At 42.2% G+C, this 22,795-nt stretch overlaps 1 long non-coding RNA gene across 4 annotated transcripts in view; it reads left to right on the top strand.

The window, feature by feature from the left end:
• LOC142360887 (uncharacterized) overlaps nucleotides 1–17,204 on the top strand; it is a 148,861-nt gene extending 131,657 nt beyond the window's left edge. For 3 of the 4 annotated variants that reach the window (XR_012763519.1, XR_012763518.1, XR_012763516.1), the window contains 5 exons: nucleotides 15–163; nucleotides 8,765–8,886; nucleotides 10,742–10,928; nucleotides 15,788–15,942; nucleotides 16,777–17,204. This is a non-coding gene — a long non-coding RNA (uncharacterized LOC142360887). The remainder of the gene's footprint in view (nucleotides 1–14; nucleotides 164–8,764; nucleotides 8,887–10,741; nucleotides 10,929–15,787; nucleotides 15,943–16,776) is intronic. The other variant, XR_012763517.1, reaches the window with a different exon arrangement.
• Nucleotides 17,205–22,795: the final 5,591 nt, after the last annotated feature.

Raw genomic sequence — 22,795 nt, 5'->3', positions numbered from 1 at the left:
TTTTTTTTTCTCAGAAGACTGCAGTATGTCTCCTTTGTAATAGTATGTGAAGATACAAATCAGGTGCCTGCCAAGTAACATCCTATTCTAAACAGTGAATTGGTAGTTGGTTTGTTCAGAAGAAGACCCGAGGTGCTGCACCAGAATTCTGGCATTGTCTCAGGTAGGGAACCGTCAGAACTTACATTTGTAAGTGGTAGTTTCTCCCTTGGGTTTTCAACAACAAGCATGATTTCCCTCTTTGTTTTTCTCTCTTGAAAGAGTTTGATTAGTGCATTTGTAACATGGAAGATGCTAAGCATGACAGAAGCCAAACCATGAATAAAAACTGTAGATTGACAGAATAACTTATTTTTGTAGAAAACAAATTCTAGCTAATTGCAAGTGGTCACTGAATTTTTTCCCCCTTTCTTCCTGGTATGGTGTCCTCGGTCCATTCTCATGCCAGAGACTTCTCATACCACTTACCTCATGTAGAACTCCAAGACTGTTTAAAGGGCTGCTCTTCATCTGCCTCCAGGACTTTTATCTAGGATTCCAAAACAACCTGGGACATGGTAAACTGTTAAGGAAAATTGCAAAACTGAAAATATTAAAATGCAGGGGAGAATGTCCCTACCATGTTGGAGGTGTCTTTACTTACAGCCAAACAGGTACTCTTTCATATTCTTGCAATAAGAGTAAGAAAGAAATCAATTTTTAAATTAAACCAGTAACAGGAAGACTGGCACTGTGTTGAAAGCCAAGTGGCTTAGAAAATAAATTCACCAATCCAAAAAACCTTTTTAGAGTTTAAATTTGATTATTTTACTTGTCACTATCACTTAATGTGTTTCCTTATAGAGGCAGTTCATTCAACCTCTGATGTCAAGTAAAGCAGTAAGATGGCCAGTAGCTGTTCTGTGTTTTTAAGTACTGCGTGAACATCAGAGAGTTTTCATGTATTTCTTTTTTTAACCACACAATAATTTTCTGGTCAAGTAATAAACATGGTATATTTTATTGTGGCGATTTGACCCTGGCTGGAAGCCAGGTGCCCACCAAAGCCCTTCTATCACTCCCCTCCTCAACGGGACAGGGGAGAGAAAATACAGCAAAAGGATTGTGGGTCAAGATAAGGTGACGGAGAGATCATTCAGAATCACCATCACAGGCAAAACCGACTTGACTTAGGGAAATCAGTTTAATTTATTGCAAATCAAATCAGAGTAGGGTAATGAGAAATAAAATAAATCTTAAAACACCTTCCCCCCACCCTTCCCTTCTTCCCAGGCTCAACTTCACTCCTGATTTTCTCTCCCTTCTCCCCCCGAGTGGTGCAGGGGGACGGAGAATGGGGGTTACAGTAAATTCATCACATGTTGTCTCTGCCACTCCTTCCTCCTCAGGGGGAGGACTCCTCACCCTCTGCCCCTGCTCCAGCGTGCGGTCCCTCCCACGGGAGACAGTTCTCCATCAACTGCTCCAGTGTGAGTCTTTCCCACAGGCTGCAGTTCTTTACAAACTTCTCCAGTGTGGGTCCCTTCCACGGGGTGCAGTGTTTCCGGAGCAGACTGCTCCAGCGTGGGTCCCCCACAGGGTCAAAAGTCTTGCCAGCAAACCTGCTCCAGCATGGGCTCTCCTCTCCGTGGGGCTACAGGTCCTGCCAGGAGCCTGCTCCAGTGTGGGTTATCCACAGGGTCACAGCATCCTTCGGGCACATCCACTTGCTCCGGCATGGGGTCCTCCCTGGGCTGCAGGTGGGTATCTGCTTCACTGTGGACCTCCCTGGGCTGCAGGGGCACAACCTGTCTCACCATGATCTTCTCCGTGGGCTGCAGGGCAATCTCTGCTCCGGCACCTGGAGCACCTCCTCCCCCTCCTTCTTCACTGGCCTTGGTGTCTGCAGAGTTATTTCTCTCACATATTCTCACTCCTCCCCTGGCTGATGTAGTTCCACCGCAAGTTTTTTTTCCCCCTTCTTGAATGAATTATCCCAGAGGTACTACCACTGTCGCTAATGGGCTCAGCCTTGGCAGTGTTGGGTCCGTCTTGGAGCTGGCTGGCGTTGGCTCTAACAGACTTGGGGGAAGCTTCCCACAGCTTCTCACAGAAGCCCCTCCTGACCCCCCCCTGCTACCAAAACATTGCCACATAAACCCAATGCTTTTATATGAGTAAATAAATTGAGTAATTGGCAGGGAAAAAAAATAATCTGTAAGTCTAATGTACTTCTAAAATATAACTTTAAATTTGATTCTTGTCTGTACTGGATTCTTCAAACTCTTTGGTATCAATGTAATTTTGGGGTAACTGACTCTGAAGGATCACTTTCAGCATATCAGTGCACACAAAAAGATGGTATTAGACACATAACTTTAGTTCTGATCTTGGTGGCTTGAGTCAATCCAGTGCTATATTCTGGTTCCTCTGGGTTCATTCGTTATTTATTGGTCTTGCTTTCAAATTGATATGCAGCTTTTTGGTGTTTCACATATGCATTTTCAAGGTAGCTGGTATTTCTTTTAAAGCTCCCCTTACATAAAGGACAACTAGTACTAGTTTTCTTCAGAGAAAAACTTTATGGAGTCCTGTAAGTGTGATTCTTTCATCTCGGAGACCATGAAATCAGTGCATCTTTTTGTCAGTGATTTTAAGTCTGGGCTATTTCTCATACTTGATGTTTATGGAAATTCTATTCACATAAATGTGGAAGACCAGCAAATCTAAGTGGTGATGTACTAAACATTTACCTGACACCTTATATTTGGAGATGCCAGAAAATTTTTCAAGAAATAAATACTAAAATCATGTAGCACTCCTCAGAAGTGCAGTTAGTTGCAAAACCCATTACACATCTGACTTGGTGATACTACACTTATTAAGAAAAATACATAGTGTTAAGTTGTTTCTTGGACTTTGCTCATAGCTGCCTGTTGGGGTCGATGTAGTTTGAGAGTTAGCATGACTAGGCCGCTTAAGCAAAACAGTTAGCATAACTGAACAGGCCGCAGGAATGGACAGCCAAGAATAACAATTGAGAAAGTTCTGATAGTGTACATGATGTGGGTTAGCAAAACCAAGATGTGTTCAAGGACATGGAGGCAGTCTGTTGCTATTGGCGTTAGTGCATAGTTACCAATCATAAGGGAATATGGGGTGCGCGAACAGCGCGTGATTTATGTCTGTAGCCTATCCGAATAAGCATGATTGCGTGTGTAGATATGAAAAATGTATATAATCACGCAAGCAGACCAATAAATGGGATCGACTGTGCGTTGTATCAATGTGTGAGAGTCATTCCTGTCCCTGCATGGATGCTGAAACTCGGCATTGTGGTGACCCCGACGTGATACCGCAGCCGAAGAAGGCAGGGGACTGCCGGCTGGCCAGGTAAGCCAGGCTGCCTGAGAGAGGCAGGAGCGGATCCGTGGCATGCTGGGGGGGCGTGAATATCGGCAGTATGGGTTCCACTGTATCAGTGTTGGAAAAGGCGGCGCAGAAAAGCCTGCCGGAATTGGCGGATTGAGCCAACGTGAAGTTAACTGAAGGAATCAGTGTTGGAAAAGGCGGCGCAGAAAAGCCTGCCGGAATTGGCGGATCGAACCAATGTGAAGTTAACTGAAGGAGAGATATTGGGTCTGTTGTTGTGGTACCGCAGATGAAAGCTGATAGCAACGACAGATCAGTTGTTCGACTTGGATGTGTGACAGAGAATCGGGGACTCTGTGCAGGTCGGCAACAAAGAGAAAAGATTATTAGCCCCTGTTTTTCGAGCTGTCAAAAGCATGATCAGCTGAAAGGAACGAAAGCTCAATTGAAAGATTTTACACAGAATTTTGAAAGAACAAAGTCTTGCAGTTTAAAATCCCTAAGGAAATCATTACTTGGAAATCAGTGCATACAGCTTTAAATGCTCTAAAACTCGTAGAAACTATCTTACAAGCGGCTGCTACTCCTCCACCGTTATCTCCAAAGCAAGGACAGAGCTGCAGTGTTTTGAAATTTAACCCTACATACGACGAAATTCCTAACCCAACACGAGAAATGTGGGAGGTAAATCCACCAGAACCTGACGATCCTTTAAATCCAGAGAAATGGGAAGTGGGGTGCAAAATCCGGCACCCCGAAAGTGTACAACAGGGTCCCTCTACAGAAATTGGTGTATGCGACCTGAGATCAAAGCAGGGTGAATTCCAGCATAAAACCGCACAGTTCCTCCGACAGAGCACAGCCCTCAGTGCCAGCGACCACCACACCAGACGGATCAGCGAACCTTACACGTGGTGGGGCACACCGCCCCCCCCCGTGCAATCAGCGGCATGGCCCGAGGAGAGAGACAAGAGCTGCCTGTTGTAACTGCAGTTCAGGAGGCACTCTGAACAAAATAGCATCTTTGGAACTTGCTTTCACAATACAAACCCTCCATTTGTGATGCCAGACACAGGTTACATAATCAAACTGCTGCATAGTCTCCCAGAATTTCTCCAGTGTCTATGTCCTAAATATCAGTCGCTGAGGTGAGAAGTTGGACAACTTCTTCCAGGTGGAAGACCAGGGGCAGCAAGTGTTACTCTCAAGGGCAAGGTTGTTTGGTGAAACTGTTGGGAAGGATACATGCTGATCTGTAACAAAGATTTTGCCATCAGAAGTTCTTCTGTCTTCTCAGATGCAGACAGAAGGAATATTATACTGATTTGCATGATTCATGTTATCCATCAGCTCTAATGGAGCTAGAGTTAAAATCACTATCACAGTTTTGGGTTTTTTGACAATAGGATGGCCTACATGGCACCAGGCTTGCTGGTGTCAAATGGGAGCCACCTTTCTCAAAGGGGAAAGAGGCTCTTTGCTCAGGAGCTTGCGGGGCTCATTGACAGGGCTTTAAACTAGATATGAAGGGGGAGGGGGAACGTATCAGGCTTGCCTGTGACAAGCTGTGGGATGATACACAATTGTTAGAGGAATGGGATGCTAGTACGGACCCTCAACCTGTTGCCCAGAGCCGTGCTGGAGACACTGCAGCACAGTCGAAGTCTTGCGGAGATGAGCTGGGGGCTCCTGAGGTAGTAGGAGCCAACAAAGAAACCTCCATGAAACACCTCAAGGGAAATAAGGGGTATTCCACTAAGAAATTGAGATGGCTGACAGCCCAGATGAAATGCCTCTACACTGACACACACAGCACGGGCAGCAAACAGGAGCAGCTGGAAGCTACCATGCTGCTAGAAAGCTGTGACCTGATTGCCATTACTGAAACTTGGTGGGACAAATCCCATGACTGGAGTGTGGCTCTTGATGGCTACAGGCTGTTCAGAAGGAACAGACGGGGAAGGGAGGAAGGGGCAGAGGCGTTGCCCTCTACATCAAGAAATGGATGGAGTGTGAAAAGCTGTCCCTGAAGAATAGCCATGAGCAGGTTGAAAGCTTATGGGTAAGAATTAGAGACTGAGGCAAAAAAGGAAACCTTGTGGTTGATGTCTACTATAGGCCACTTGATCAAGGGCAGCCTACTGATGAAGCCTTCTTATTCCAGCTGCAGGAGGCTTCACACTCGCAGGCCCTTGTCCTGCTAGGGGACTTCAACCACCCTGACTTCTGCTGGAACAGTAGCATGGCAAGCTGTAGGTTATACGGGAGACTCCTAGAGTGCATTGAGGATAACTTCTTAAATCAGGTAAGAGACACCCCTACCTGAGGGGATGCAATACTGGACCCGATAGTCACCAATGCAAGTCATCTAATCAGTGAAGTCAAGATTGGAGGCAGCCTGGGCTGCAGTGATCATGCATTGGCAGAGTTCACAGTCCTGAGGGATGGGAAAGGCAAGGAGTATAGTCAGAACCCTAAATTTTAGGAAAGCAGACTTCTGGCTCTTCAAGGAGTTAGTCAGTAGGAACCCCCTGGGAAAGGGTCCTCAGGGACAGGGGAGCAGAACAGAGCTGGCTGATCTTTAAGGATGATTTCCATAGAGCACAAGAGCTCTCAGTCCCTAGGTGCAGTAAATCAGGCAAGGAAGGGAAGAGATCAGCATGATTGAGTTGAGACCTGCTGGTCAAACTAAAGAGCAAGAGGGAACTGCACAGGCAGTGGAATCAGGGACACTGCCTGGTTGTGTAGTGATGGGGTCGGGAGGGCCAAGACACGGCTGGAGCTGAACTTGGCAAGACGTGCAAAGAATAACAAGAAGGGCTTCTACAGGTATGTCAACGAGAAAAAGAAGGTTAAGGAGAGCGTACCCCTCCTGACGAACAAGAATGGAGACCTAGTATCAACAGATGAGGTACTCAACAACTTTTTTGCCTCAGTCTTCACTGGCAACCTCCCTCCTCACCTGTCCCTAGTCAATGGACTGCAAGATGGGGACCAGGGGGGTAAAGCCCCTCCCACTCTAAGTGAACATCAGATTCATGACCACCTGAGGAACCTGAACAGACCAAAGTCTGTGGGACCTGATGAGATGCATCCCAGAGTCCTGAGGGAACTGGCTAATGTAGTTGCCAAGCCACTCTCCATGATATTTGATAAGTCATGGCAGCTAGGTGAAGTCCCTGGTGACTGGAAAAAGGGAAACATCGTTCCCATTTTTAAAAAGGGTAGAAAGGAGGACTGTGGGAACTACTGACTTGTCAGCCTCACCTTTGTGCCTGGGAAGATCATGGAACAGATCCTCCTAGAAGCTATGCTAAAGCACGTGGAGGACGGGGAGGTGATAGGAGACAGCCAGCATGGCTTTACAAAGGGCAAGTCATACCTGGCCAACCTAGTGGCCTTCTATGATGGAGTGACTGCATCAGTGGACAAGGGAAGAGCTAGAGATGTCATCTGTCTGGAATTCTGTAAAACATTTGACATGGCCCTCCACAACGTCCTTCTCTCTAAATGGGAGAGATACGGATTTGATGGGTGGACTGTTTGGTGGATAAGGAATTGGTTGGAAGGTCACAACCAGAGTGTAGTGGTCAATGACTAAATGTTCAGCTGGACGCCGGTGACAAGTGGTGTCCTTCAGGGGTCCATACTGGGACCAGCACCATTTAATATTTTCATCAGTGACATAGACAGCAAGATCAAGTGCACCCTCAGCACATTTGCAAATGACGCCAAGCTGAGTGGTGAGGTTGACACACCAGAAAGACGGGATGCCATCCAAAGATACCTGGACAAGCTGGAGAAGTGGGCCTGTGTGAACATCATGAGGTACAATTAGGCCAAGTGCAAGGTCCTACACCTGGGCTGGGGCAATTCTCAGTATCAATACAGTCTGGGGGATGAAGGGGTTGAGAGCAGCCCTGCCGAGAAAGACTTGGGGGTACTGATGGATGAAAAGCTGGAGATGAGCCACCAATGTGCACTTGTAGCCCTGAAGGCCAACTGTATGCTGTACTGCGTCAAGAGAAGCATGGCCAGAAGGTCAAGGGAGGTGATTCTGCCCCTCTACTCTGCTCTGGTGAGACCTCACCTGGAGTCGTGCATCCAGCTCTGGAGCCCTCAGCACAAGGACACAGAACTGTTGGAGTGGGTCCAGAGAAGGGCCACAAAAATGATCTGAGGGCTGAAACACCTCTCCTATGAGGAAAGATTGAGAGAGTTGAGGCTGTTCAGCCTGGAGAAAAGGAGGTTCTGGGGAGACGTTATTGTGGCCTTTCAGTACTTAAAGGGGGCTTATAGGAAAGATGGGGATGAACTTTTTGGCGGGGTCTGTTGCAATAGGATAAGGGGTAATGGTTTTAAACTTAAAGAGGGTAGATTCAGACTAGATATAAGGAAGAAATTTTTTTACAATGAGGGTGGTGAAATACTGGAACAGGTTGGACATAGAGGTAGTAGATGCCCCTTCACTGCAAGTGTTCAAGGTGAGGTTGGACGGGGCTCTGAGCAACCTGGTCTAGTTGAAGATGTACCTGCTTACTGCAGGGGGGTTGGACTAGATGACCTCTAAAGGTCCCTTCCAACCCAAAGTATTCTATGATTCTATGAATATATTTACTTTAAGGCTATATAGTTATCAGGGCCATGTACATTGACCTTACAAGCATTTTTCTACATTTTTTTATAGCAGGTATTGGAAATCAAGGATGAAAGGTGATGATTCCAGATGACAGTTTGAATTACCAACTTTTGGAAGGAAATCAAATGCAAGACAACCTCCCCTCCTTGCCCCTGCCCACCCCTCACCTCCCCCCCATCCCCATTTTAATTAGCTTAGCTGTTTTTCCTTAGCTTTTGGGGGGGGGTTGTTTGTTTGTTTGTTTTTGTGAGTGTTAGTGAGTTGCCAGTGGGGTTAATTCCTTGGCTGTTCTGTCAAATGCTTGGTTCTAGTACAGATATTTGTGTATATATGAACAACTGTTTTTTAATAACCTGCCAAGAAGCTATAATCTTCCATTGCAGTCCCCCGGGATTTAATTAGAATGGTTTTCCACAGCCTGACATGTTTATGGGGCATAGGTAAAGAGACAGTTCATAAAGCTGTCAATTTTCTGAGAAATTAAAGAAAAATTGGACTGCTTAGTGCCTTGGCAATTCCATGCTGCTGATAGTAGCATTGCAAACAATGAAATCAAAGGCAATGTAACAAGATACTGATGCATTACAGATGGGGAGGGTTTAAAATTATATACAAAGGCATTTGTCAATTTGAATTTGAATGCATAAGAGGAGAAATATGGAAAACAAAATATGAACTCCAGTAGCTGCACATTAAGCTGCTCAGGTTTAACAGTGCAAAGCTGAACAGTAGTCTTTTCATTGCTTTAACAGTAGCTGTAACTTTCTCTCCTAGGTCAAGTGGGAAGGGAGGAAAACTGTGAGAGGCAAGAAGGCTGGACTACAAAAACACTTGCTACTGATTTCTGTCTTCCTTGCTGCCTGGAGTCTCGGGATGCGTGGTCATATAAAGAAAGGGTATGAGTAATTCTTAGAGGTACAGTGCACAGTATTTTCTCATAGTTGTTACAGTCCAGGTCTCTTCGAGCCAGGTTTATACTGGTGGGTGAAAATGATGCAACTGCAAAATTCTGTCCATTTTCTGTTTGGTAACTTTTCAGTTGAGCAATTTGGGTGTATCCCAGTTTGGCTACCTTCTTTAATATAAAATAGCAGGTATTTCCCTTTCTTTATGACTCTCGTGTGATTGTTTTTTATAAAGGAATTAGAGTTGCCATCTCTGCCCCTCATGAAAATCGTCTGTAACTTTATAGTAGAGTTAAATTGGTATTGAGAACAGTGAGCAGTGGGATTCTGGGACATGGTTTCAATAGCAAGTGAACTGTTGTTGAGGAAGCTGTGGGGTGGGTTTGATATGTAAACAGGATTTAATAGGGATGGTCAAGCGTACACTTCTGTAACACATTTTACATTAATATTACTGAATATAAAATCAGAGACCTGTATCATCTTTGTCATTCAGTTTGAGTGGCTTTTGTCCAGTTCTAGGAATAACATTTTAGGAAGAAATATGGACAGGCTGGGAAGCATTCAAGAGAATATTAAGAGGTAACACAAATATAAAGCGTTCATGATGCACAGCCTACCAAGGAGAACCTGCAAATAAATTGTATTTCTGTTGTTTTCCAGAAGAGAGACGTTTGTAGAGGCACAAAGCAGTTTTCTGATGTATCAAGGGCTCATCTCTAGATTCAGTATAGTCATGCCAGGAAGCAGTTCACTTAATAGTCAACAAAAGTGACTGACATTAGGGGGAACGTTCTAGCTGTAACTAAATTAATCCCTGGAAAAGCAGTATATGGAGTCTTTGCCAGTGGAGATGTTTAAGAAGGATAGACAAATTCTTGCTTGTATTTTCTGTCTGCTGTAGTAGAAAACAGAGGACCATTCTAGTTCTGATGTTTTGCATTGTACTGTGCTGAGAATTGGAGAAATAAGAGGATACGTTCTAAACCAATAAATTTTCACAGCTTCAGCTAATCAAGGGAAAACCGCATTAGGGTGTATACTGCATAGCACTGACTGTACTCCGCTACCACAGATGAGGCAGTTGAAAACACAGGTGTTATAGAATTGTGTTTAGGAACTGATAAGAGAAGTACATTTGCTTTATATGTATCTTGGGCTGCATGTTAAGCTGCTGAGGTGTAAAGAGAGCAAAGCTGAACAGTAGTCTATTCCAGGTGTATGGACTAGACTCCATATTTCTCCTCAAAATAAACAGAAGAGTGTGATATTTCAGGCTGATGGTGTCATGGCGTACAGACAAGACTGTGTTCTTTTTGTCTCTGCTTGTCCACATATTCACCTATGACACACTGTCAAGACAGTTGAATGTCTTCTGTGTCTGGTGTTTGTTCATACAATGCAATGTAGTCTGTACTGCAATGGTACCTTGCACTGGAGTCCCTAGGCACTATTGCAGTAGCAATCACAATTAATACTGTCAGCATTTACCGTGGATTCATTTTTTATTTTCCCTATGTCGTTTCTTAATCCTCGTCAATTTCTTTTTCTTTTGTCTTACTCTGTGGCTGTATCACCTCCTCTTTCACTCTCATTTATTTATCTTCATTAATATTTCTATTCCTTTTTTTTCTTTTGCTGTTTGAGTCTCCTCTCTGACCAGCTTTTTAAGTTATAGTTGTTACTCCTATAAAATATATTGTAGAAGCCATCAGATACAGAGTTTATGTGATGTGTCGCTTATCCATAAAACACCTTAGGGAGAATACTTTCTCAGCTCAAAACATCGTATTTTTGCTGCTTGCAAGATTATTTAATTTCCTGTCTTTTTCTCATTACTTTTTAGGTTTCTACCATCCTTACTAAGTTGGTGGAGATTTTTCAAGCAACTATAAAATAAAAGACACCAAGCCATTGGATCTGGAGGTTTTTTTATATTCCTGCATGTACATGATAAAAAGAGAAAATAAAAGTTTATGAGCAGAGAGACTGAAAAAGAAAGGAGTGGAAGTCAAGGAGAGTCTGTGCTATAGGTCAGCAAAGAACACAGAGATTGAGTGCAGATCAGAGAAAGTTAAAAATTATTTGACAGTATTTGGTTTAGAACAGCCGTGCTGAGAAGTCTCGTGTAATAATTTATCCTACCTTTCACTTGTAGATTGCTGAGCTGTCTTGAAAGAATTCAGAGACTGTTCAATACAGCCACTATTTTCATTTATGATTTGAGAAGATGGGATGCAATGTAAAGTGTCAACGTGCGATCAAGTTGTCACCCTCTATCAGGACAGCTCTAGATGATTTTCTACAAAAGGCTGTGAACTAAATATTCATGGAAAAGAATCAGTTTCTCCTATGCTTTATGAGGCTGATGGGAGAAAGCTTAGAGTAGAATACCACCGTGTAGAATTGTGCTTCCTCTTGAGCTTGTTTCATTTTGTAGATGCTTTCTTCCATTATGAGTGATTCTGCCTTGGTGGGGAGGTATAGTAAAAATGAAAGTCAGTAGGTTGTGCTTAAGGTTAGTATGATTCAGTATCTGGTATATCCTGTCTCTTAGAGATTTGCCTCTCATTTCGTATGTGTGTTAGAACAGTGATAATCCATTGAATGCATTCATGTTCTTCCTGAACTGGACTCCATGATTCACTGCAGAAGCAAAGAATGCTTAATTAATGCATATGAAAAGACAAACTAAAATGACACTCATCAAGACTGAACTGTACTTTCTCAACTACAAAAATGTTTCAGAAGGATTTTCATAGGATCCTAAAAACTTCTTACATGGACTTCTCCCACTATTAGTTATTCAGGGCTGCCTTGACATATGTAGTGTCTACTGCAGTGCAGTGTCCATGCCAGCACTACACATTCTGAATTCACATCAGCCCATATCCTCCAAACCATGAGACTGGCTTAAAAATGAGAAAGTTTCATACAGCGCTCCAAGATTTGGGGCTTTTAGAACTATACTAAATGGTAAGCAGCAAAACAATGTAAAGGTGTGTCATCAAAAATAGTATAGAATGTCCCAACATGCCTGAACTATTCATGCTCTCACCATCATTGGTAGTGGCCATCTGCGAAATGACAATGAATACATATAGAATGCACTGGGGAGTGTATTTTGGTTGCAGTAAATACCTAATAATAATAAATGCTCTGAAGTATTCTGTGACAGCTCCATTTTGATAATGGATAATGACCTGTAAGAATTAATTTCATGAGCACAAATTAGATGCCAACAATATCACTGAAGGGATGCAATTTAGTTTTTAGCCAGAACTCATTGAAGCTTCATCTAGAAAGAACAACATGTTTAAAAAAAACACAACCAAATAACAAAATGATCATGAGTTCTCATGTCTGACCAGCAGATTTCATATGGGAGAAAGAAGTCCGAGTAAGAAATTTTCAGAAGAGGGTGCTTAACATCGACTTCTAGTCTTTTATTCAGTGTTGATGGTGTTTAGCATGTCTTGAAGAAGATAAGATATGAAAGCCACTTTTGAACACATTTTTTTGTCACAACTGTGTGCTGTGTGCTTCTTTTCTAGTATATTGTGTAAGGGGCAGAAATTACATTAAGAACCATGAAAGGGCATGCTTTCCTGGAATTGTGCGGCTGTTTCATGGCTAGATGCCCACTGTCTGTAAGAGGATGCTTGGATGATGAGCTCGGATGTACAGGTCTACATCATCCACATCTACTTTTATTCACGTGTGTCTGATCCTTAATGTCTGGTTTGCGTTTAAGTTTTCATATGACTTCACTAGCAAATCTCTTACATTCTTATTTCATTCTGTTTGGAGACCATATGTAATTTATTAATACCACACATAGCTGCTAAATCTGCTTTACTTTTTATCAGGGTGTTTTGTCTATTTGCTTCCCCACCACATCCTGTGTCTTACTTTTGAGGCTTCCTCTGTTGCAAGCATCCATCTGTGTATAGTGGTTTCAATGACCTTCCACTTTAAAGCTGTACTAAATTTTGTGAAATTGAAGTGGTAAATATGTTGGAGTTGCTCACTGTTTTACTGTATATACGATCCAATCCCACTTACTCTAATTAGCTGTTTACTTCACAGGTGGGATTCATCTCTTACTTTAACACAATATCTGAAATTATTGGCCACCAGTCATGGTGGTTCTAAGGCTGGCTGACAAAGAACTTTGTCAGGGTAACCAACAATAACTGTCTAAAACATGTGGGTTTAGTCATTCTTTGAAGGGAGTAGCAATCTTGAATGATGTCAGGCCATGAAAACTGAGACTTCTGTCAGAAAAATGTAGAATCTAAAACTTAGTTTTTTAATCTAAGTGTCCTGGATATCAGTGGGACTAGTCAAAGTATGTTAGTTTAAGCAGAGATGCAGGCTTTTCTGTAGGCTTGTGTAAGCCTGTCTGACCAATCCTCACTTTTGCTGCTTTGAATTAAGACTTCTTTGATTAAAAAGTTCATATTAAATTCAGCACCCCACTGAATTTTTCCTAGCTTTGCGGAAAAGTCTTATGTGGCTTTTAATATCACATGTTCCTACTATTCCTAAATGAAATCAGGGTATATGCAAAGCATGTATTTCCAAGATTATTAGAGTAAATGCTGTAACATTAGAGCAGTAGATCAGAAGTCACCAGTTACGACACAGATTTTACCAAATGCAATATCCATTGATAGTATTTTTGCTGATTTCTAGATTGCAATCTTGAAAGATCTGCTTAATGTCCTACTTACTAATTATTTTCATTGAAGTTTGTAGCACAGAACCAAGGCCTAACTTTTGGCCTTGCTTTAGCCTGTTAATGCAGAGTTCATTTTGGTTCATTAACTTCTGTATACCTGTTGTTAGGTGATGTTCTTTTGACCACCTTTTGTTGTACAGTGAAGAATGTGGATGCATCTTCCCATTCTGCAGAGCAATATTTGAGCGCGCTTCAGGGAAGTTGTTCAAATTTCTAATTGTATGTGTGAGACAGACTTCTGATTACGTGTTTTGGTATGGGTTCAGGCCATGCACTAAAGACAGAGTCCCATGGTTTCCTGTATTTAGTGCAATTTTCCAAACACTACATTTTGATATGTGACCTATGATCCCTGGTTTATATGTTTTTTTAACATAGATTCACTGTCTATTTCACAAGCAGTTAGTGAAGCGGGAATTCCAGTTTCCCAGATAATCAGAAATTGTATTAGGATATGTCTGTATCTGTCTTTATATCTGTATTTAGAACCCTGTGTCTAAAGTTAGAATAAAGTTATCCTCTTGAATGATATATACAATGGACCCCCTCCTTATAATCTGTTTTCCTCAGCCTTCTAGAGTTGCTGCAACTACAAGTAGATTTCCATGTATTAGTCATCTGGATTATTTAAGCTGAGATCTGCTGTGCTTCTTAGAGAATATTTTCCTAACTGAAGGATTTTGATTTAGTGGTGGTATTATTTATTATTGTTGGGTTTATTTTTCCGTACTGTGGTTACCTTGACTTTCCTAGGCAGTGTTTCTCTGTAATGTACTTCCTCAAAACTCTGGTGGTGAGCTAACTAAAGTGATCTGCAAGTGTGTTTTCTTGTGTCAGACACTACATGCGAAATCCAGAAGGTACTAAATTCAGAAGTGTGCTGCAGTCACAGGCACTGTGATGTGCTGCCTTGCACAGAGTGCTTGCTCATTGACTTGTTCCCATAAATCCCAGTGAGAAGGAGAAGATGAAGAAGTCACAGCCACAAGGACAGTTACCTATGTACTATGAGCAAGATGGGAAGCCAGCCCTCACAGTCACCCTTCTCTTCCTTTGCCATCTTTTTCAATTGGGGGTTTATACTATGACTTTCGACAGCACAGGTGTTCACCTGTGCTGTGCAGCTTCTAATTTCACCGTTGTATGCTTGAATCAGTTTAATAATAAACTCTTTCTAAAGATGTAATTGCTTCAAGCAAGCTACAAATCGCCTTAAGATTGTAGGTCATGTTTTGACTTGCATTGTCACTGTGGATCCCCTGAAGTCTCAGGTTCTGCGCCTGTGTGTACTCCTAAAGTCATCTTTTGGCAGCTGTAGATCAATGTATCTGGCAGTCTTGAACGTGTAAATACAGACAGCTTCCGTATAATTTTTTTCCCCATGGTCCCCTGCATAACACCTTACTTATGAATTCAGCACTTGAGAAAAAGCTGGTGACTAAGCAAACCTGGAAAGGAGAGAGTTGGTGTTTTCCTAAAAATTGGATCATATTCCCTGTGTTCTGTGCAGCAGGATGTGCAGGCAGTATTCAGTGTGAGCAGTCACCCTGTCTTTGATTAAGGCATAGGGGTTGAGATAATTGTGTGATTTTTAAATGTACTGTTCTGGTAAATGCAGCAGGGAAGTGTGTTTTTTCATCTACTGTACATAAATGTAGCTATCACTGGCTCAAATGAATGAGATCAATTTTATGCTTGACACTTGACTGCGGCTGGAATGGTGGTGGCATGTCAGCTACAACAGATCATGTGACTCTCAGATCAGGAAAGGATTTTAAGATCTAAAGCTGAAGATTAGGTGTATTTGTGAAGGAGAATGCAATAAAAGAATACATTTTTTCAGTGCTTCAGAGGAAGGGGCTTTAAACACCCTCTCCTGAGGAATTCAGCTGCATATCAGTGAAGGTAAAGTGGATATAAGAAAAATGCTGTGTGTATGGAGAGCATTAGGAAAGGTCATATATTTCAAGAAAGAATATTGTTTACAAGGAGTGTTAATAGGTTTCAAGGGAAATGTTAATTTTTTTTTCCTGGCTGAAATAGCTTCTGTAAGTTTTTAATGGTTAATCATTCATTCTTGAATTTTTATATTAAGCATTTCATATTACTTTATTGACTTAACTTTTATGCTCTTCTTCATTTTGACAGTAAAGAATGACCAGGCAATACTCTTTGAAAATTGGAGACCATTTGCAGCTGCTCTCTGCTGAGGAAAGTGAATAATAGGGTGCCCTCAAGGAATTTCAAAGGTATCACTCAACAGAAACTTTTGTGTCTGAAGAAAACTAGATCATTTTATCATGGTAGGCATACTGATATGTTTGCTTTAATAAAATACCATATTTCTGCTTTTAATCTCTTGTCAACCAGCTATTAAAACCCCAAAGTGTATGCGTGCAGCACATGTAAACACCTGTGGTTTCAAGTTTGCCACACAACATACAAACAAAGCATGTAATTTTTATTTTGTGAACAGTCTGTAATAAACCTACTAAGTAATGACAACAGGGTTCTTTTTCTCACCCTCTCCCAAGCCAAAAAATCAATTTGATTTAATTCAGTAATCCATGCAAATTTTTAAAAGCATTATCTAAATCCTACAGAGTTCTCTGTATTGTCCAGATGAGGAAATCATGACAACTGTTTTCTGTGTAAACAGTGATGAGCACCTGAAATAATAGCAGTGTTAGAAGATGATTACTTATGAGAACTGACATTATGTGCCTCAAGCCCCTGGAATCTTGCACCTGCACTGAACAGTTCCCCTTGTCTTTCAGCAAGGCAATTCTGTGCTGTTAACTCACTCGTCATTTCTTGCCTGTAAAAGCAAGGCTTGAATCGGTGCCTGCAGTAATAGAGGCTTGCTTTGAAAGTAAAAGTCGTTTCTTGTGACCCAGCTCTTGTGGTCCTTGCATCATATTCGTTCAGAAATTCCTGTAGCTTTGAGTAGATAAAGATACCTTAATGACTTTGGGAATTGCTTCAAATAATAATAGAAGGCTAAAAGATAATATATTCTGAACAATAGTCAATAAATATGTTCTGAACAACAGCTGTACTGTTTATGAAATAGATAATAAAATAATGACATTAACAGATAATATCCGCACTCTTTCTATCAATCCCCATGTGCTCAGGTATTTTACAAGATGGTATAAATGAAAGAAACCTGTCTGTTCATAAACCACTGCCCCAAAACCGCAATGATAAAGAGGCAGGACTATACATTTAAGATTGTCAGCAGCCGTACAGCATATCAGTGAACCACAAATATTCAGAAGCATGGGTGGTCAAGAGGGAGGAACGGCGCTTCACCCACTGCGGCCTGCTGCAGGATAGACACAGCCATTTCTTGTGTGTGAACATGTTGGAAGTGAAGATTGCATTTCCCCTGGAGTCCAAAGGAAGGGGAGCCATAGCTATGCTAAGCCAATAGCTACACTGTCAGTCGCCTGTCTGTACCCATTGTCAGTGTTTCTCTCAAAGGAATAGTGTTAAACTTGCTCATTCCTACTTCTAGGGAAGTTTTTCAGTACCACTACTAATTTCTGTGCCCTTTCTCTACCTGCTCTGTTTTGTTTCAAATGGAGTTCATTGTTACAAAGTTTGTGTTAGAAATAAAGAAACATAATAAATTTAAACAATTACTATTATTTCATTGTTGATATTATTCTCCATCATCTTCGAGAGGTCCTGGAGGACAGGAGAGGTGCCCGAGGACTGGAGAAAGGCCACTGTCACTCCAATCTTCAAAAAGGGCAAGGAGGAGGACCCAGGGAACTACAGGCCAGTCAGCCTCACCTCCATCCCGGGAAAGGTGATGGAGCAGCTTATCCTGGAGGTCATCAACAAGCAAGTGGAAGAAAAGAAGGTTGTCAGGGGTAGTCAGCATGGATTCACCAAGGGGAAATCATGCCTGACCAATCTGATAGCTTTCTACGATGACATGACGGGCTGGGTAGACGAAGGGAGAGCCGTGGATGTTGTCTACCTGGACTTCAGCAAGGCTTTCGACACAGTCTCCCATGATATCCTCCTAGGGAAGCTGAGGAAGCGTGGGCTGGATGAGTGGTCGGTGAAGTGGATTGAGAACTGGCTGAATGGCAGAACTCAGAAGGTTGTTGTCAGCGGCACTGAGTCTAGTTGGAGGCTGGTAACTAGTGGTGTCCCCCAGGGGTCAGTACTGGGCCCAGTCTTGTTCAACTTCTTTATCAACGACCTGAATGAAGAGTTGGAATGTACCCTCAGCAAGTTTGCTGATGACACCAAACTGGGAGGTGTGGTAGACACACCAGAAGGCTGTGCTGCCATTCAGCGTGACCTGGACAGGCTGGAAAGTTGGGCAGAGAGGAACCTGATGAGGTTCAACAGGGGCAAGTGCAGGGTCCTGCACCTGGGGAGGAATAACCCCATGCATCAGTACAGGCTCAGGGTGGACCTGCTGGAGAGCAGCTCTGCGGAGATGGACCTGGGAGTGCTGGTGGACGACAGGTTAACCATGAGCCAGCAGTGTGCCCTGACTGCCAAAAAGGCCAATGGCATTCTGGGGTGCATTAGGAGGAGTGTGGAGGGAGGCTCTCCTTCCTCTCTACACCGCCCTAGTGAGACCTCATCTGGAGTACTGTGTCCAGTTCTGGGCTCCCCAGTTCAAGAAAGATGAGGAGCTACTGGAGAGAGTCCAGCGGAGGGCTAGAAGGATGGTGAGGGGACTAGAACATCTCTCCTACAAGGAGAGGCTGAGGAAGCTGGGCTTGTTTAGCCTGAAGAAGAGAAGGCTGCAAGGCGACCTAATATATACTTCCAGATATCTGAAGGGTGGGTGTCAGGAGGATGGGGCCAAGCTCTTTTCAGTGGTGCCCAGTGACAGGACAAGGGGAAATGGGCACAAACTGAAGCACAGGAAGTTCCGTCTGAACATGAGGAAGAACTTCTTCCCTCTGAGGGTGACGGAGCACTGGAACAGGCTGCCCAGGGAGGTTGTGGAGTCTCCTTCTCTGGAGATATTCAAGACCCTCCTGGACAAGGTCCTACGCAGCCTACTGTAGGTGACCCTGCTTCGGCAGGGGGGTTGGACTAGATGACCCACAGCAGTCCCTTCCAACCCCTACCATTCTGTGATTCTATAAATGGAACCTATTTTCAGTTTTCATGTATGTAGGTGGTCAATAAGAAGATATCTTCATATAGCTGTCCAATTTTTTTCCTTCTGTTGTTACAGTGTTCTAGGTTTGCTTTTATTTTTCACTGAACTGGCGTAGCTGTTTAAACACGTGTGGCATCAACTGTTTTTGGTTGTTTTTTTTTTTTACTTTCAGAGAAAGTTAATGATCCTTTTCTGTCCTGGATTTCGAATACGTGGTGCTCTAGGTTTTCTGGGTCCGTTTAAATGTCCTATTAATTTTCTTCAGTTTTCAGTAGCTCACATAAATTAGCACATTTTCCCACCTCACTGTTACCATAATTTCCTCTATCGTATATTTTCTTTAATTAGTTTGTTGAACCCATGTTCTATTTGTTCTGAAACTGAAAACTGGAAACTAATTTCCATATCATGGGAAGACATTCCTGTAATCTATTACTTTGTTTACCTCTTGAGTTTTATCAGAACTCTTTCTTTGATATATTGGTTATCCAAATGTCTTTTTTCTTTTTTTATTTCTTTTTTAAATGAATTTTTTGACCCTGCTGGGCAATCCTAATGAATTGGAAGCTCATAAGTTTACATGACAGAATTTATGTTCAACTGCCTGTTTTATAGATCTTCCTTGGATTTTTGTGTCAGCCTGTTAACTGAGTTATGCTCATATCTAGGATTGCCACTAGCACTTTTTTTCACATTTCACATAAAAAATATATTGATAAAATGATTAGTATAAGCTAATCATTGCCCAATAAGGACTAATAAATTGTTGAATAGGTCGGTACTGTTCTATATACTACTTATAATCATAGCTTGTTATCGTGTGAGTACATTCAACTGATTTTTCTTATTGTCTATGAACAGGCTGCTTATTTTTACCATGCTATCAACTAAATCTTTGTTAATCTTTTGTAAGGTGTTAGTGTCCTCTGACCACATTTTTACTAGTAACTTGGGCAATTACGGTACATTTTTCAATAACTTTTCAGTCACCTAAGAGCCTTTGCTTTGATTTAGAGCTGGGTGTGTGGACACCTTGTGTCCTTCTAACCCTTCAGTTGAAACATCTCTCTCAACTTTTGGTTAAATGTTGTCTGCCTCTGACTTCTAATTTAAATGATTTCTTTTTTTTCAGTATTTCCTGTTGCAACATGGTCTTTGACAACTTTTCCATATTGGTAAATTGCAGATCACCCACTGTTAGCGTCCTGTGATATGTCTGCAAGAGACATGGCTCTGGAAACCTAGTAGATCTCTTCAGTCAGACCATTCCTGTGGTCTCCAACATTAAATGTTCTCACCTGAGGCTGCAGGCCTTGCGTGGGCATAACTCGGATGGGAATTTTCTTCAGACTGTGGCTGTAAAGTTTACGCTGTTCTTCAGCTCACATGTGAAGTTATGACGTGTTTTTTTTTTCTTTCCACTAACATGATTTCTGGAAAAGGCTTTTTTATAGTAAAAGGAGGCTCGTCTTGCATTCTCAAATCAGAGAAATACTTCTAATTATATATTGGAACAGGATGGGTTGGTGGCCTCTTGTTTTCCTGTGATCTCTTATGCTTAGTCTTTATGGCTACATCTCAACCAGTAGACCTGGAGGTATTTCTGGGTCCTGAGACGAAAGGAGTGTCTCATGCAATATTCTAACCCTGTATCTTTCCAAAGTCTGGCACACAGCTGCTTTCTTCTTGCACCTGTGGACAGCCTGCTGATTTTCATGATAAGGAAACTGAGGGATACAGGCAAAAAGAAGCACTTATTAAGGGGTCCTGCCAGATCTTTGTTCTGGATGACTGAAGTATGCCCACTGCTAGAGATGGCTTTTGTTTGTGCTCACTCACGTTAAATATGATTCAGTATGTAGTTACTAGGTTTCTTTCACTGATGTATAATGTGTATGGATAGGGTTACTACTTAACCAAAAAGTGAAAAAGGAAAATAGAGGTACACAATTATGAATTAATTAGGAAATTATTATTCTATTATAACATTTTACCACAACTGTAATCTATTACAACCATTATGTGTCTCTATTGAATTTCTTGCTGACAAATGGCTTTGTGTAGTCTGGATTTAATACTTACAAAATGTGATCGCAGGAAGAAACTGCTTTTCTGCATCTTGTAATGGGACTTTTTTGTCAATTCATTTGAATGTGACAGGAGGTCTGACAGACAACTGATGAACCATAACAGTTTTCAGAAAAAGTGTAGGATTCAGCCTGTAAAAACTGACATAATGTACGTGAACATAATTTTTCAACATTCTCAAAACATGCATCAAATACGTCTTGAATATTCTTTGCTGCATAGAGTCAGACAAAAAGCAGACAGGCAATAATTAAGAAGGAGCTACAACAAAAACTGACCCGGGAGACAATCTTGTTTCATGGCTATTGTTAGACGTTCTTTTTCATTACTTGTAATGAAAAGTAAACGATTTAAAGCTGCCTCGTGTGCACGTGTCTGGTTTAGAGTAGCTCAGCCCAGATCAGCGAAAATGGAAACATGCAACATGACTTTGCAAGGAGTTTTGCAGTGTGCATTTTGCAAAGTATTCTGAGCGGCTGCACTCACCTCATGCATTTCACCCGTGGTGTTTTACACCTCGTGCAGCTCTGTGCAGAGGTGCTGACCAAGCCAGTGCTGCTCAGCCTCTTTCGCCCTGCTGGCTACCATGCCTGAAGTAGCTTCATTAGCAGTAGTTTGGGTCTTGATCTTCAACATGGACCTCCACAGTATGCAGGGGTACACAATATCATCCTCCTGACACATCAGTTGTGTTTGGGGCAGGTATCATTCATGTTTGCTTTCTGGGACATGTGAAAGACCACTCTCCTGCTTCTGCACAAGAGAGCTCTTGCTAAAAAAGTGATTCTGACATAAATCCAGGGCAGTACCTATAGTACAAGAGTTGTGTGGGAGGCTTTTCGTTTGAGGGTTTTTTATGGTAATCTTTGGCAGTGCAAATGTTGGTATTTTCTCCAGGGATGCTCTCCCACTGGAAAAAGCATGTTTTTTAGCCTTTGCTCATTTTGAGTCACCTGCACAGCACAGCTAAAATATTTATGCAAATAAAAATGCACAAAATATTCTGTGCTAATCTGTACAGAGCACAGGCAGAACAGGGTCAGCTCCTCAGTCTGCTGTCATCTTTTCATGCTTATTTAGACAACCGGCATGTTTGTTTCTTCTGCAGCCTGTAAACATTTTAGAACAGAGGCTGTCTCCCAATTTCTATCTGCACGACAAAGGGCAGTGAAGCCCAGATTTTAGCTTTGTCCCCTGGAAACATTCAAGACCAGGTCAGACAGGGCTCTGAGCAACCTGATCTAGTTAGCAGTGTCCCTGCTTGCTGCAGGGGGGTTGGACTAGATGACCTCTAGGGGTCCCTTCCGACCCCAAACTTTCTATGATTTCTATGATTTCTACGAAAGTATTTTCAAAATGGCTTTGTGGCAACTCTATAGACCTGCATTTTGATGCCAAAAGTCTAAGATAAAAAAGAATGTTGTGGTCTCTTTTTAGTCCTGTTTCTGTCCAGGCTTTGCTAGCACGTGCCTGTAGTGGAAAGCAGGGGGTTCCGTGGTCATGATAGAACTGGAATGTTTCTAGGGGGTATGTATGGAATTTCAAAAACTGAAATCATTATTTTCCTCTTGCTCAAACTGAAAACTTAAAAAGAAAAGATGCAAACTACTTGTGAGGCATCACGGGCATGATTTTTTCTGGAGAATAAGGGATATCCTCTTTTGATAAGATAGTCTTTGTTCTTCCTCCTTGCTGAAACTGTAGTGGAATGCAGAAGTCCAGAAAAAGGCTAAAATCTTGGGGTGGTAGATAGTGCACGAGTGTGCAATTAAGATGGGATTTGTACATCTCAGATGCCTACAATCCTAGTGCACAAGGGGTAGCAACAAAGCTGTGCTGTTTAGCAGCAAAAGCAGAGATCACGGCAAATCAGCTATATAAGCTTTGTTTCACCCGGTAGTATGGTTTCCAGTTTTTGCTAGACA

This window comes from Opisthocomus hoazin, chromosome 3, assembly GCF_030867145.1.
Source record: "Opisthocomus hoazin isolate bOpiHoa1 chromosome 3, bOpiHoa1.hap1, whole genome shotgun sequence".
NCBI lineage: Eukaryota > Metazoa > Chordata > Aves > Opisthocomiformes > Opisthocomidae > Opisthocomus > Opisthocomus hoazin.
The sequence above is the reverse complement of the archived record's forward strand: the minus strand, read 5'-3'. Positions and strand labels throughout refer to the sequence as shown.